The following is a 13,849-nucleotide window of genomic DNA, read 5'->3' as shown; positions in this document are numbered from 1 at the left end:
AAGACAGATGATTCACACTGTATTGATCTTTCTATTCTGCAATTCTATCGGTCCACAAACTTTTAATTCGTTCATTTCTTCAGAAAATAAGGTCTGTGTTTCCCCATCACAAATGCTGGCATGGAAGGGCCGTCCCATCAGGAGGGGCACCCTGTGTAGCTTACTGAGGGCAGTGAGGGTGGAGCTGGCTGTGGTCCGTTTCCTGATTTTTCTTCGTCACTTGCATAGGCCACGTGTGTCCATTTACAAAAATACAGACATACCAAAAATTCTGCACGATTTAAGTGTTAAGCAAATCAAATTCTAATGTGATTAAAAGCAACCTGTAGTTACGCTCTTTATGACTTTTTGTATTCCTGCATTAACGGCCCCCACAGGGGTTGGGGGGAGGGAGCCTATGTTCTCTTCTCCACATGCCCCGTACATGACCAGTGCAGGACTCGGGGCCCAATAGCTAGGCCCTTTCTTCCCGACACTGTGCTTCTCTTAGGCCTGTTAGCAGCACGAGATAGATATAAGCGTCGCCTCCAGACTAAAATGCTTGGTTCTAAACCTCTCTCGAAATTCTAGTGTAGACCGATGTTCAGACCATCTTTCAGCAATGAAAGCTGGTTCCCTGTGAGTTCATGCAGCCTTGTTTACCCCAAAACCCCAGCCCAGGAAATATTCCATGACTGCCCTTAACTCCAGATGGCTTAGTCCTCGCTGTGGTCCAAGCATGATGGCTTTCACCTGCTCACATCTCAGCAAAAGCACTGACTTCCATTTGTGAGGCCAAGAAGCCGTCGAGTCCCAGCCCTGTGTGTAGAACCGTCTTCAGCTACAGACTCAGCTTGCTCTTCGTGACCCGGGAGGTCCCGCAGCAGGCCGGCTAGGACGGGGGTAACTCACAAGGCCAACAGGGGCCGGGGCTCCCTCTTTCTCTCTACGCAGCCATTCTGAGCACAGGCTTGTTTCTCCATGTCAGAGGGGTGGCTGTCCCCGGCAGCAGACAGAGGGCAAGGGCGGTGGGTGAAGACGACACATCCTGTCCAGTAAACTCTGGTAAGGAGACTTTCAGATGTGGGTTGGACCCCTTACAGAAAATCTGGTTGGGATGCTGAGACTGATGCTACTGTGCAGGCACTCACCAAGAGGGCAGGGAAAATGGATTACTCACATAACGAGGCCTTAGGAGGGAGCAGGGCCGACTCCCAAGATGATCCACAAACAGCTTCCGCGGCAGAGAAAGAGGACTGTGTTGGCCCCAGTTATGGAGAGGGGATGAGGTGGGGGGAGGGTCCTGCCTGTGGGCAGAGGGTTGTGGCCTTGCCTTTCCCCTCAAAGCCAAAGCGGGGGTGGGGGGTGGTGGTGGCCACCGGGCCTCCTCACCAGCTTCCTGCATGTGGGTCAGAGGAGGAGAAGGGGAGAGAGGGGCTTGAAAGCATTCAGACATCAACTATCCAGTCCAGCCCTAGCCAGTCAAGGGCACGTAACCTCAGTTGCAGGCTCCTCCCTGGCCCGAGCCCTGGTCAGCGTGCGTGCAGGAGGCAATCAGTTGATGTGTGTTTCTCTCTGTCTTTCCCTCTCTCTTCCACTCTCTCTAAAAATCAATGGAAAAATATCCTTGGGTGAGGATTAAAAAATAAAAAAAGAGTCTGACTCTATTACCTCAGCAGCCTTTTGCCTCCGGGTCCCACAGCTGAGAAAGCGGTGTGTGAGCCGTGCCCATGAAGGACGGGCTGCTGGTGCAGGAGGCGTGGAGGGAGGTGAGCCGGGGCAGCCGCTCTCCCATCTGGCTGCTCTTCATTTGGACCTGAAGGCGGATCTTGGCTGCCCATCCGGATCAGCAGTGCTCGGGCACTTTGCTCACTCTTGGCGGACGGCCAGGTCCAGCAATGTGGCCTTTTCCACGGCACACGGGAGCCACGGGGAAACTTCGAGAAAACAGCTAAGAGCTACTCTATGGGCCATCCTGGGACCCAGGGTGTGTGTCCACTTACAACACAGGCCTCCTGAAGCTCGATCCCAAGACACGTACACCTGTTTGTGAATTGCAAAGACAACATGAGCAGATGCGTTTTTTAAAAAACTAGCTTAGTTCTAACTTCCAGGTTGGGGGCTGGGATAGCTTAAACCAGGGGTGGGCAAACTTTTTGACTCGAGGGCCACAATGGGTTCTTAAACTGGACCGGAGGGCCGGAACAAAAGCATGGATGGAGTGTTTGTGTGAACTAATATAAATTCAAAGTAAAGGAGCGGAGGGGAGAGCAAGAGAACCCTCCGCTCTTTCGGCTCCGCGGGCCGGATAGAACAGCCGAACGGGCCGGATCCGGCCCTCGGGCCGTAGTTTGCCCACGGCTGGCTTAAACCCTCAAGAGACATCCTTTGAAAGATTCTCCGTAAGAGGAAGAACCTTTCCCCCTGGAAGGAAAAGCGGGGAGAGTCCTATATAATAAAAGCCTAATATGCAAATTGTCCCCTTGACCGGGAGTTTAACCAGGGAGTGGGGCTGGCCAGCCAACCGCCTGCACAGCCAGGGGAAGGGAGGCCTGGGTCAGCAGCCGGCAGCTTCTAGGGACCCTACCCACGCACGAATTTTGTGCACTGACCCTCTAGTGATTCCATAAAGGTGTTCCAGGACTTGGTGGGGGAAACAGGACCCGTTTCATTCTCAGCATTTCTTTGACCTGTCCTTCCCTCACAAGGAAGTTTTGTACTCAGAGGTTGCTCCCTGGTTAAAAATGACTTTGCAGCCTAGCCGGTTTGGCTCAGTGGATGGAGCATCAGCCTGCAGACCAAAGGATCCCAGGTTCGATTCTGGTCAAGGGCACGTACTTCCGTTGCAGGCTTCTCCCCAGGGCCTGGTTGGGGCGTGTGCAGGAGGCAACCAATCTATGTGTTTCTCTCACATCAATGTTTCTGTCTTTTGCTCTCTCTCCCACTCTCTCTAAACAAAAGATCAATGGAAAAATATCCTCAGGTAAGAAATAACAAACAAACAAACAAACAAATAATTAAATAAAATGAAAAGTGACCTTGCAATTGGGAGGCAAGTCACTTGGGAAGGCGTGTGCATTCACACTTTACCAGCAGGCTGGCAAGTGTGACAGTGGACATCTGGGGAGTTCCCGGATGAAGGTCCCCTCGCAGGGAAGGTGTTTTCCCCTGGACCAGATGCTGTGCGCCCCGATGGCTGTCGTAGGGGGAGAAGAGGCCTGTCTCTCTGGAGCGGCTGGAGAAGGACCCGAGGCTAGTGTTTTGGGTTTGTTTTCAGCTTTGCAGGGAGCCAGATGTTTCTGGAGGCCCGTCCACACTTCCCTCTGAGAATTCTCCAGGCAACCTCTTTGCTTTGACATTTACTTTACAGCGCTGACATGTGTAGCCATTGCCCTGTCAGCCCAGGGTCACGGAGGCACCGAGTCAGACAGCACCGCAGATATAACAGCTCCCGCGGGCCCTTCACAAAGCACCCCGCTTCCCGCTTCCCCAGGGCGTCCCGGGACCCACCGGACTCCACTGGCAGGAATCTGAACACGCCTTCGGAAAAATCTTTTCTGGGGTCCCGACTTATTTTTACTTTTTTCCCTCCCCCCCCCCTTTTTTTTTTTGCTTTTGAAGAGCTTAAAATAATAATTTCCATCCTAGCTGGAAAGGCAGAAAAGGTACAGAACGCCAACCACATTTTTGGTACCCCATAAAAGCTAAATAAAAATAATAGTTAAACAATGAATGGGGCACAGCGTAGATGCGAGGTCTATGCAGGCCAAGGAGCCAACCGAAGTTATGGCCCCGGTCAGCTCCTCCAGCCCCGGCGGCCAGCACCAGGCACCGGGGAGGTGACCAGGGAAATGCCCCTGCTCCTGCTCCTGCTCCTGCTCCTGCTCCCGGGGGGGGGGGGGGGCGGCGGGGGGGGACGGCGGGGACTCTCTCCCCCCCCCCCCACTGCCCCCCCCCCCCCCGCACTGTAAGTGAAAGCAGACGGTTTCACTGGGTGTCTGCTTCGCTGGGGCTGCCCCACAGTGGAAAAAGGACATTTTTGCCGCGACTTTATCATTTGATACAGATGTTTGGCTCCAGTCTCCTGATCTTGTCAGCAAAATTGACGGTAAAAAAAATCAGAACAAGAATCTCGGTTTATTTATGTTTTCTTAGGAGGTGTAAATTTGCATATGTGAGCGTTATTTTTACTGCAGTCCCAACCCAGCTCCGGTTCTGGGACACACTCCCTATTCCGGCCCTTCGTTAGGAGCCATGAGATTTACTGCTCACATTGGCCGGGGCAGCTTATTTCCACCTCCCGCACCCTCCCGTCTCCAAGGACCACGTAATAAAGTGCACTTTGGGACTGTCCCCCCTTTACTTAACGGCCATCAAGAAAAGTCCACGCCCACCGTGGCGCTGCAGATGGCTCACCCTCTCTTGACCTCTGGATTTTTCAAAGTCCGCAAACAGGACAAACAATGAGGAATTCTCAAAGTTCATCAAGGCTAGACCTTCCTTCGAGGGCCTCATGGCCGCATTGCATGGCCTCTGTCCACTTTTCCTGGCTGAAACTGGTTAAAAAGTAGCTAGGAAGTCCTGAGAAAGCAAAAGTGATCACGATAACAAGTTAAGCATTAGCAGGGAAGTTTCCCCGGAGTGTGCGTCTCCGTGCGGGCCCGGCTTCAGGAGTGATCCCGCACAGCGCCTGTCTGTCCCTCTCAAGGGGAATGGAACGTCCTCTGAAAACGCATCCGAGTTGTTGAGCATCCGTTATGTTTCAGGGAAGCCATGCCTTCTTCCAAAACAATTGCAGTTTTTATGGCGTCTAAGTTAAACAGGGACCTTTACTTTCTTATAGGTAAAGTTCTTGTTTTGTTAATCCTCACCTGAGGATATTTTTCCATTGATTTTTAGGGAGAGTGGAAGAGAGAGGGAAAGACAGAGAGAAACATCGATGTGAGAGAAACACAGCGATTGGTTGCCTCCTGATCGAGCCCCCAACCAGGGGCCTGGTCAGGGAGGAGCCTGCAACCAAGGTACATGCTCGTGACCGGAATCGAACCCAGGACCCTTTAGTCCACAGGCCAACGCTTTATCTACTGAGCCAAACCAGCTAGGGCTAACGTTCTTGGAATGCCACATTACAAGGGTTTAGTATATTTCTTGACCAAATAACACTTGACCAAACACTGCTGTCGCAAGCGACTTCTCTGAAAAAAGAAAGAAGAACAAATGGAGGCGTTGGGCCCCCAAAACTCTCTTCCTGGGACTCAGTTTCTCAAAGTGCCCATCGCCCATGAAAGGTTTCCAGGGCCAACAGGGGGGACCAGCCATCAGTACGGTAATGAAAACGCCACAGGAATGTGTATTATCGCTATTGAATTCCACGGACGCCCCCTCACCCCCCACTTAGTTCATCCGTTCACCTGAGAGACACATTCTCCGGGATTTCCTGGGATGAATGAAGATGCAAATGTAATTTTTAAGAAGTCCAGGCCAGAGAGCATCACGGAACAGCGTGTACCTTGCTGTAAAATAAAAATAGCCTTGGCCAGCCCGTGGAATGTGTCCTAGCAGCGCAATCAGTTCTTTACTGCGGTTTTCCTGCCCGTCGGGGAGCCCTGCGTCACGGAGTGTGGGCGCCAAGTGTCTGCGCTTTGGTAAGACATGTTTTTCTTGAGTTTCCCCAAGTGCACGGCAGCCAGGTCACCTTCCCGTGCAGCGGAGCGCGGCTTTGGTGCCAGACGTCCCGCCGGAGGTCGGGGTACCAGGGTTCCAAATGCCAGGGGGCAGTGTGCGTGGGCCCGCAGCCTGTGTGGTGAGGCCCGGGGACACCCCCGTCGCCTGGTCAGTGCGGGGAACTGGCCGCTCAGGGGAACTCGCATCTTGGACAAACGCGCAGGCGCTTCCTGACCCAGGCTCTTGGCTCCGAGCGGCAAATTGGCCACAGAGCACAGCGTTGAGGCAACGGCCTAAGTCAGGGGTGGGCAAACTTTTTGACTCGAGGGCCACAGTGGGTTCTTAAACTGGACCGGAGGGCAGGAACAAAAGCATGGATGGAGTGTTTGTGTGAACTAATATAAATTCAAAGTAAAGGAGCGGAGGGGAGAGAAAGAGAACCGGATAGAACAGCCGGATCCGGCCCGCGGGCCGTAGTTTGCCCACAGCTGGGCCCTAAGTCTATGTTGGCAGCGTGTATGATTGGTACACGATGGGCTTTCCATCCTCCCTGAATGTCCTCGCTTCTCAGTCTAAACTTTTCAAGAGTGACTGACTCTCTTATGTCCTTTGGTCCACACAGACCCGGGGTCGGCCTGTGGGAAGACCCTTTCTGCTGTCCAGAGAGGGATTGTGCTTAATCAGAGCATGAGGCCCAGCTTCTGTGGCTCAGTGGTTGAGCACTGACCTTTGAACCAGGAGGTCAAGGTTCGATTCCTGGTCAGGGCATATGCTGGGGTTACAGGCTTGATCCCCAGTGTGGGGTGTGCAGCAGGCAGCCGATCCATGATTCTCTCTCATCATTGATGTTTCTATCTCTCTCTCTCTCTCTCCTTTCCTCTCTCTGAAATCAATAAAAGCATATATTTTTTTAAAAAAAAATAAGAGCATGAGCCCCCTGAGCCAGGTCTGTCCTTCTGGGCTCTCGTCACCTCTCGCCACGGCCACTTGTTTTATGAGGCAGGACGAGGATGGTGTGCTCCTCACACTCTCTCTGGGTCGTTTACCCAAACAGACAATGTGATGAGGGAGCAGCTTCCCAGGTGGACTCAGAGTTGTTCCTATTGCACGTAGCTTCCGCTGCTGCTCTCATGCTCACTGCTGCCACAGTGACGGTGACCTGGGGTTACCCGAGCGCCAGGAGGTCACATGGGGCTGTGTGGGGAAAAGATCCCCTCCCACACTTCCTACACTCATACCCTTTAAGGTCAAGCCAAACGGAAACCCAGGGCAAGAAGTTTGAAGAGAGAGTGCCTCATCCAACCTTGGGACCATCTTAAGTGTCCCAAGTCGCCTCCTTTCAAGTTCTTCCAAGACTCCTTCCCCGAAGGCCTCACCCCCACACCTTTCCTACCACCCAGCACCTTCTCTTCTCCACACCTCCCCCTCCTAAGCTCTTTCTATCTCCTTGGCTAACTCCTCCATCCCTACAGGTCTCTGTCCAAAAGTCGCCTCATCAGTGACACCTTTCTGACCTCCCATCCACATCATTAAGTCCCCTCACACTCACCTGCTCTCTTTTCTCTAGCATCATTCTCACCTGATGAATTATACGTTCACATGCTGACGTAGAAGCTCAAGGCAAAGTGAAAGGAAGCTAGAAGCTCGACTGGGCGGGGATGGGGGGTCTGTTGTGTTCATGGATGCCTTCAAAGCCTGTAGTAGAGTGTCTGCACTCTTATTGAGTTACTAGAGGCCCGGTGCACGAAATTCGTGCACAGGGGTGTGTGTCCCTCAGCCCAGCCTGCACCCTCTCCAATCTGGGACCCCTCAAGGGCAGTTGGACATCCCTCTCACAATCCAGGACTGCTGGCTCCCAACTGCTCGCCTGCCTGCCTTCCTGATTGCCCCTAACCTCTTCTGCCTGTCAGCCTGATCACCCCCTAACCACTCCCCTGTCAGCCTGACTGATGCCTAACTGCTCCCCTGCCAGCCTGTTTTCCCTTAACTGCCCTCCCCTGCAGGCCTGGTCACCCCTAACTGCCCTCCCCTGCAGGCCTTGTCCTCCCCAACTGCTCTCCCCTGCAGGCCTGGTCACCCCTAACTGCCCTCCCCTGCAGGCCTGGTCACCCCTAACTGCCCTCCCCTGCAGGCCTTGTCCTCCCCAACTGCTGTCCCCTACAGGCCTGGGTCCCTCCCAACTGCCCTCCCCTGAAGGCCTGGTCACCCCTAACTGCCCTCCCCTGCAGGCCTGGTCCCCCCCAACTGCTCTCCCCTGCAGGCCTGGGTCCCTCCCAACTGCCCTCCCCTGAAGGCCTGGTCACCCCTAACTGCCCTCCCCTGCAGGCCTGGTCCCCCCCAACTGCTCTCCCCTGTAGGCCTGGGTCCCTCCCAACTGCTTTTCCCTGCAGGCCTGGTCGCCCCCAACTTCCCTCCTCTGCCGGCTTGGTCACCCCTAACTGCCCTCCCCTGCAGGCCTGATTGACCCCAACTGCCCTCCCTTGCAGTCCTGGTCCCTCCCAACTGCCCTCCCTTGCTGGCCTTCTTGTGGCAGCCATCTTGTGTCCACATGGGGGCAGGATCTTTGACCACATGGGGGCAGCCATCTTCTGTGTTGGAGTGATGGTCAATCTGCATATTACTCGTTTATTAGATAGGATAGAGGCCTGGTGCACGGGTGGGGACCAGCTGGTTTGCCCTGAAGGGTGTCCTGGATCAGGGTGGGGGTTCCCTTGGGGTGTGGGGCAGCCTGGGTGAGGGGCCTGTGGTGGTTTGCAGGCTGGCCACGCCCCCTGGCAACCCAAGCGGAGGCCCTGGTATCTGGGGTTTATTTATCTTCTACAATTGAAACTTTGTAGCCTGGAGCGGAGCCAAGCCTTCTGCTTGCTCCGTGGTGGCAGCCATTTCTATTGGGATTTATGTATCTTCTATAATTGAAACTTTGTAGCCTTAAGCGAGGCCTGGGCCGGCCAGGGTGTGGGGAAAACTTGGCTTCCTCCATTGCCGGGGAAACCCAAGCCTCCCTCCTGCTCTCTGTGGCCATAGCCATCTTGCTTGGGTTTATTTGCATATTCACTCCTGATTGGCCGGTGGGCTTGGCTGGTGGGCGTGGCTGGTGGGTGTAGCAGAGTGATGGTTAATTTGCATATTACTCTTTTATTAGATAGGATTGAGATTTGGGCTAAATTTTTTAAAAGTTATAACTTTTTAGAATTATCTTCTTTCTGACTTTTTCCTACTAGACTATAGTTTTCTAAAGGGCAGGATTATATAAAATATGCATCTTTTATTGTCTGACAGTCACAAGGCAAGCCTTGAACCCAGTGCTCAATAATTGCTTGTTGGAAAGAACCTCCCCTCTCTCCCCCCCCCCCCCACCACCACCCCGAGAGCTCCTCTTCTCCCTGAGCTTATGAAGGTTGTTTCAAATGCTCTATTTTACAGAATCTGATCTCTGGGTCAAGGGCTGGGAGGCTTTATCTGACAAAGGCCAGATAGTAAATATTTCCAGCTCTACAGCTCTATCATCTTAGCATGAAAACAGCCATAAGCACCTTGTATACAAGTGGGCATGGCTGTGTTGCAATGAACTTTAATTTACGGAAACAGGGGCTGGGCGGATATGGCCTGTGGGCTGTAGTTTGCTGGCCCTGTGCAGTTTGCTAGACCATGATTGACATAACATGACCATTCCCCAAAATGGAACTGTTTGGTTCTATTGCATTTCAGAAGTAGACATAAGCGATGTTTGGCCATTAAAGGAGTTTTCGTTTCATTTCTATTGTTGTCCATTTGTTACCTGAATAAAGACTTTGCTCAGCGACTCCCAAGCTTGAGTCCTCACTTCATTTTCAGATCATCGAAAGCTTGATCCACTTAGACGTGTACTGAGACACTGCCTTTTCTGCTGTCTTCCTTTTTAAAAAATGATACCCCGTCTTCGTGACGATCTTGTTTACATAAACTGAACCTGAGACAAAGCTTCTAGCGCTGGCTCCCTAAGCTCTTTGTGGTTAGTTTCTTACCCACTAGACCGGGAGAGGGTAAGAAAGGACTGGACCAGATTAGGTGTGTTTGGAGGAGGGAACAATATGAAATATAAACCAGACTGTACTTCCTTGGTTCTCCCCAGGCCTAATCCCAAGTAATCCTTGGATCTGAGTCATCTACAAGTGAGGACAAAGGGATGGACTTTGGTCCCTTAGTTGAGGGTCTAAAATTACCCAGCAAACAGAGAGGACCCCACATTTCAGACTTGGCACAGAAACCTGACCCACAGGGCCTTAGAGAAGCCTGAGTGTAGAGCCACTGTCCTTACTCTCTTGGAGGTCACCAAACCAACCTCCGCATGGGTGTGCCTTCCGTTTACCCACGCCCTGCCTGCCACCTGTGTCTGACCTAGAGAGGGCTGGAGATTGTGTCTAGGAGAACGGTGACTCTGTGGCAGGAGCCACCCAGCACACTCCAGTCTCCTGCTGTCTGCACTAAGTCCCAGCCAGAAAGATCTCCATCACTGGTCCCGCCCCAGGCCCTGCTCACTCTGAGGTTCACTGTGACGTAGGGAAGTGGGGAAAAGAAGAACATTTTCCTTTGACTCCTTGGAAAATGTGTCTCGTCCCAAGCCCCCGGGGGCAAAGCACTGCAGCTAATGAGACAGTGGGGGTCTGTCCTGTGGTAACTTTTAAGATAATTGTTCTGTAGAACTAATGGGAAGCAGTAGGTACTCAGGACTAAGAACAGCCTCTTTTCTTCTTAATAAGAGGTCATCAGAGCAACCGGCATTGTGGACTGTGTGTAAGCCCTGAGATCATTTGTGTGCAGACCAAAGGGCCAGCTAAGAGAATTGGACACATCCTGAGGCAGACGACCACATGGACGTTGTGGGTCTAAGATGCTCCTTTTGGGGTTGGTGACTCATCCGTGATGTGCAGAGAAAGGCACGGCCCTTCTGTGACCACAGGTTTCTAGAGGCGCCATCATCACAGGGTCTGGAAACAGGAGGAGTTAAGAGGGGAGGCTCAGTGGGTAGAGGTGGGGGCTGGATACCTGGTTTGGAATATGAGTTTCCCTCATCCTGATTTTGTCCCTAATGTCCTCTCTCCATGTCCACCTCTGTGATTCTCAGCCTTGCCTTCATTCCAACCATCTCGGGACATTTCTCACTGACCCATTTTGCTTGACATGATATTCTCAAGACCCATTCATGTTGTCACAGTGGCAGTATTTCATCCTTTCTTATGGCTGAGCAGTATTCTATTGTGCATATGCGCCCCATCTCCTTTATCCAATCATCTATTAAAGGACACTTTGGTTGATTCCATGTCTTGGCCGCCATGAATAATGCTGCAATGAACATAGGGGTAGACATATCTTTGTGAATACATGTTTTCAAGTTTTGGGGGTAAAACAAATAAGACAAACAAACAAAAACTCATAGACACAGACAACAGTATGGTAGTTACCAGAGGAAAAGAGGGGGTTGAGTCTGGGGTCAGAAGGAGATTGGATTTTGGGTGGTGGGCACACAATGTAATATACAGTTGATGTATTGTAGAGTTGTACACTTGAAACCTATATAATTTAATTAACCAATGTCAGCCCAATAGATTTAATAAAAACAAGACAAACAAACCAAAAAAACAAATTATCTGAGGACTTAAACACAGTATTGATGTCCAAGCCTCACCCAGACGAAATACATAAGAATCACTTGACCATTTACAAAGTCTCTCTGGATGGTTCTGTGGTCGGGGTTGGGGTCTACACAGCTCTCTTTTATTATTGTCACGGGGCTAACACATCCTCCTGGGAAGCAGGAAGGCTACCAGCTGCCTCTGAACCCTTCACAAGGAGCCTCCTCAGAAGGCTGCATCTGAGGCTGTGAGCTCACCTTCTAAATAATTCCCTTCATGTTTTTAAAGACGGTGAAAGGTGTCTACAGTTGGAAATCCAACAGGTCTCGGTTCTAATGCATGTGTTCATTTTGGGCCATTTCAGCCTTCTTCATGGCATGGTCCGTGAAGGCTCCTCCATTAACCCCGAGATGACACACATGGTCTGTGAAGTCATGGGTGGCTGTAACACACAGTGATTCTGTGTGTGGACTTTGAAGTGAGACCAAGAGTTGAACCTCTGTGCTTCTAATCACTCACTATTTGAACTTGGACTTCATCGGAAGCCTAGTTTTCTCACCTATGAAGTAGCAAAAACTATCTCTATCTCATAGACGCTGATGTGTTAACACCATCGTGAATTTAATGCTTCACAATCATTAAACAAGGCAGTGGGCAGAGAACTCCTAAATCAAGTCTCCGGTCCACTGTGAGCCTTCAGCAAAGGGCAGCCGTTACTAATAGAACTGATGTACTAGTAAGTGGTGTGTCTGGGCCAGAACTCCGACTCCTTGTCGTAGGCTCGAGACGAAGAACCGAGCCCACTAATGAAGTCCTGATTGTTCTCGGAGCAGTGAGCTCACTAGTTTTCTTGTGTTGCCAAGTTCAATCAGACCCAGGAGTATTGGTTACTGCCGGCGTACGATGAAGACAGACATTTGGAGGCACCTCTCGGCAGAACCCGGGCCAATGCAAAACATTCCAGGGCTGCCTCCGATTTGTGTTGGGTTCCCAGCAGCTCCTGTGAGGGATGTGGATATTTCCATGGTCCCCGCTATCTGCTGGGGTCACCAGATGAGCTCTGCTGACTTGGAGGGAGTGTTTCTGAAATCTTGGTTGAAATCAAGGTTAACCATGTAGGCAAAGTGTGAATTTCTCTGATGCTCTATTTCAATTTTTTTTAAAAGAGGGACTATACTACAAACAAGCAGCATTCCAACCTAATCTTAGGAGATAAATGATGTTTGAAGTTGCCCTGCATTATGGCCACTGTACTTGCTACCTAGCGAGCCTGCGTGTGTGTGTGTGTGTGTGTGTGTGTGCGTGTGTGTGTGTGTGTGTTAAAGGGACATGTTATCTATCAGACGGTAGTACCAGGCCCACTCTGCAAATTTAACATCTGGTATTTGCTGTTCACAAACAGCGTGTTTGAGAGCCAGACTTGAACTTAGCCCTCCTGACAGGAGACTTTTAATGTTGGAAGTCATCCTGGGCCTCAGTTTTAAGAAAAAGGCAAAGTTACAGAATAAAATCAGAAACTGAAGGATGCATGGGTGGGTGGGTGCATGGGTGGACTGATTTAATAAAAACAGGTGAGAAAAGAAAACGGTTATTCCATAGAGTCGCGTTCTTGGTGGCCACCTGCAAAGCTAGCCTTCTGGCTGAAGGCTGGTGTGGCCATGGTCACTTTTGTCCCAGCTTGTGCTGGGTCCCATGTTTACCCATGTTCCTCAGACATCCACATGCTTCAGCATGCATAGCTGTGGGGAGATGCTTCCCCTCACCTGCCACCCCCTCGCTGGAAGAAACCCAACACCTAGCAAACACTAGAAAGAATCTTGCTGACGCAGGCTTCCCTCCTAGCTAAGATTTCATCTCTTGGACTCAGTGAACTGACAAATGGCATCGTTTCCACGCTGGGCCCAGGTTGGCACGGCCCAAATGGCTGCCACAATTCAGGGTGAGTTTTCACTGTGGACGGTGGCCAGCAAGAGCCCATCCCATGGCAAAGCACGGCAAACAGCACACACACTCCCACCCTGCCTTTGCCCTGCACACTCCAGCAAACCAGTTAGGAATGTACCCGATTCAAGGCTGGGCACTGCAAGCGAAGGACAGAAGGGTGTCCGAACAACGTGAGCTGCTTTTTTAGGTTCGATAACCAAGATGGAGATAGATTCTCCTGCTCGATTGCTGGGAATACGGAAGTCCTGTAGAAGTCCAGAAACAAGCTCCCCTCGGTGGCATTGACCTTTCAGCTTATCGCCGTGACACCAGGCACCACAGGGGAATGGCACGCTCTACCTCAGCTTCCCAGGAGCAATCAACTAGGTTCTGTTTACTCATGGAACCTAAACTGTTTGACTACTCAAGTGGTTCGTGATAAAAGCAATAGAGGGAGAGCCACAGCAGCCTAGACCTACCCTGCTGTCCTTGGGCCATGGGACTGCTGGTGACGGCAAGCCATTTGGAGCATTTTAAGGCAGCTCGGGTCTCCCTACAAAAACCAGTGGGAGCCCAACAGACCTGGAGGGACCCAGGACCCCTCCCACAATTCAAATGCAGAGGGAGAAGGGAGAATCTGGGGATTAGGACGGAGATCGGCACATGACCAT

Source organism: Plecotus auritus (assembly GCF_963455305.1).
Source record: "Plecotus auritus genome assembly, chromosome: 2".
Lineage (NCBI taxonomy): Eukaryota > Metazoa > Chordata > Mammalia > Chiroptera > Vespertilionidae > Plecotus > Plecotus auritus.
The sequence above is the reverse complement of the archived record's forward strand: the minus strand, read 5'-3'. Positions refer to the sequence as shown.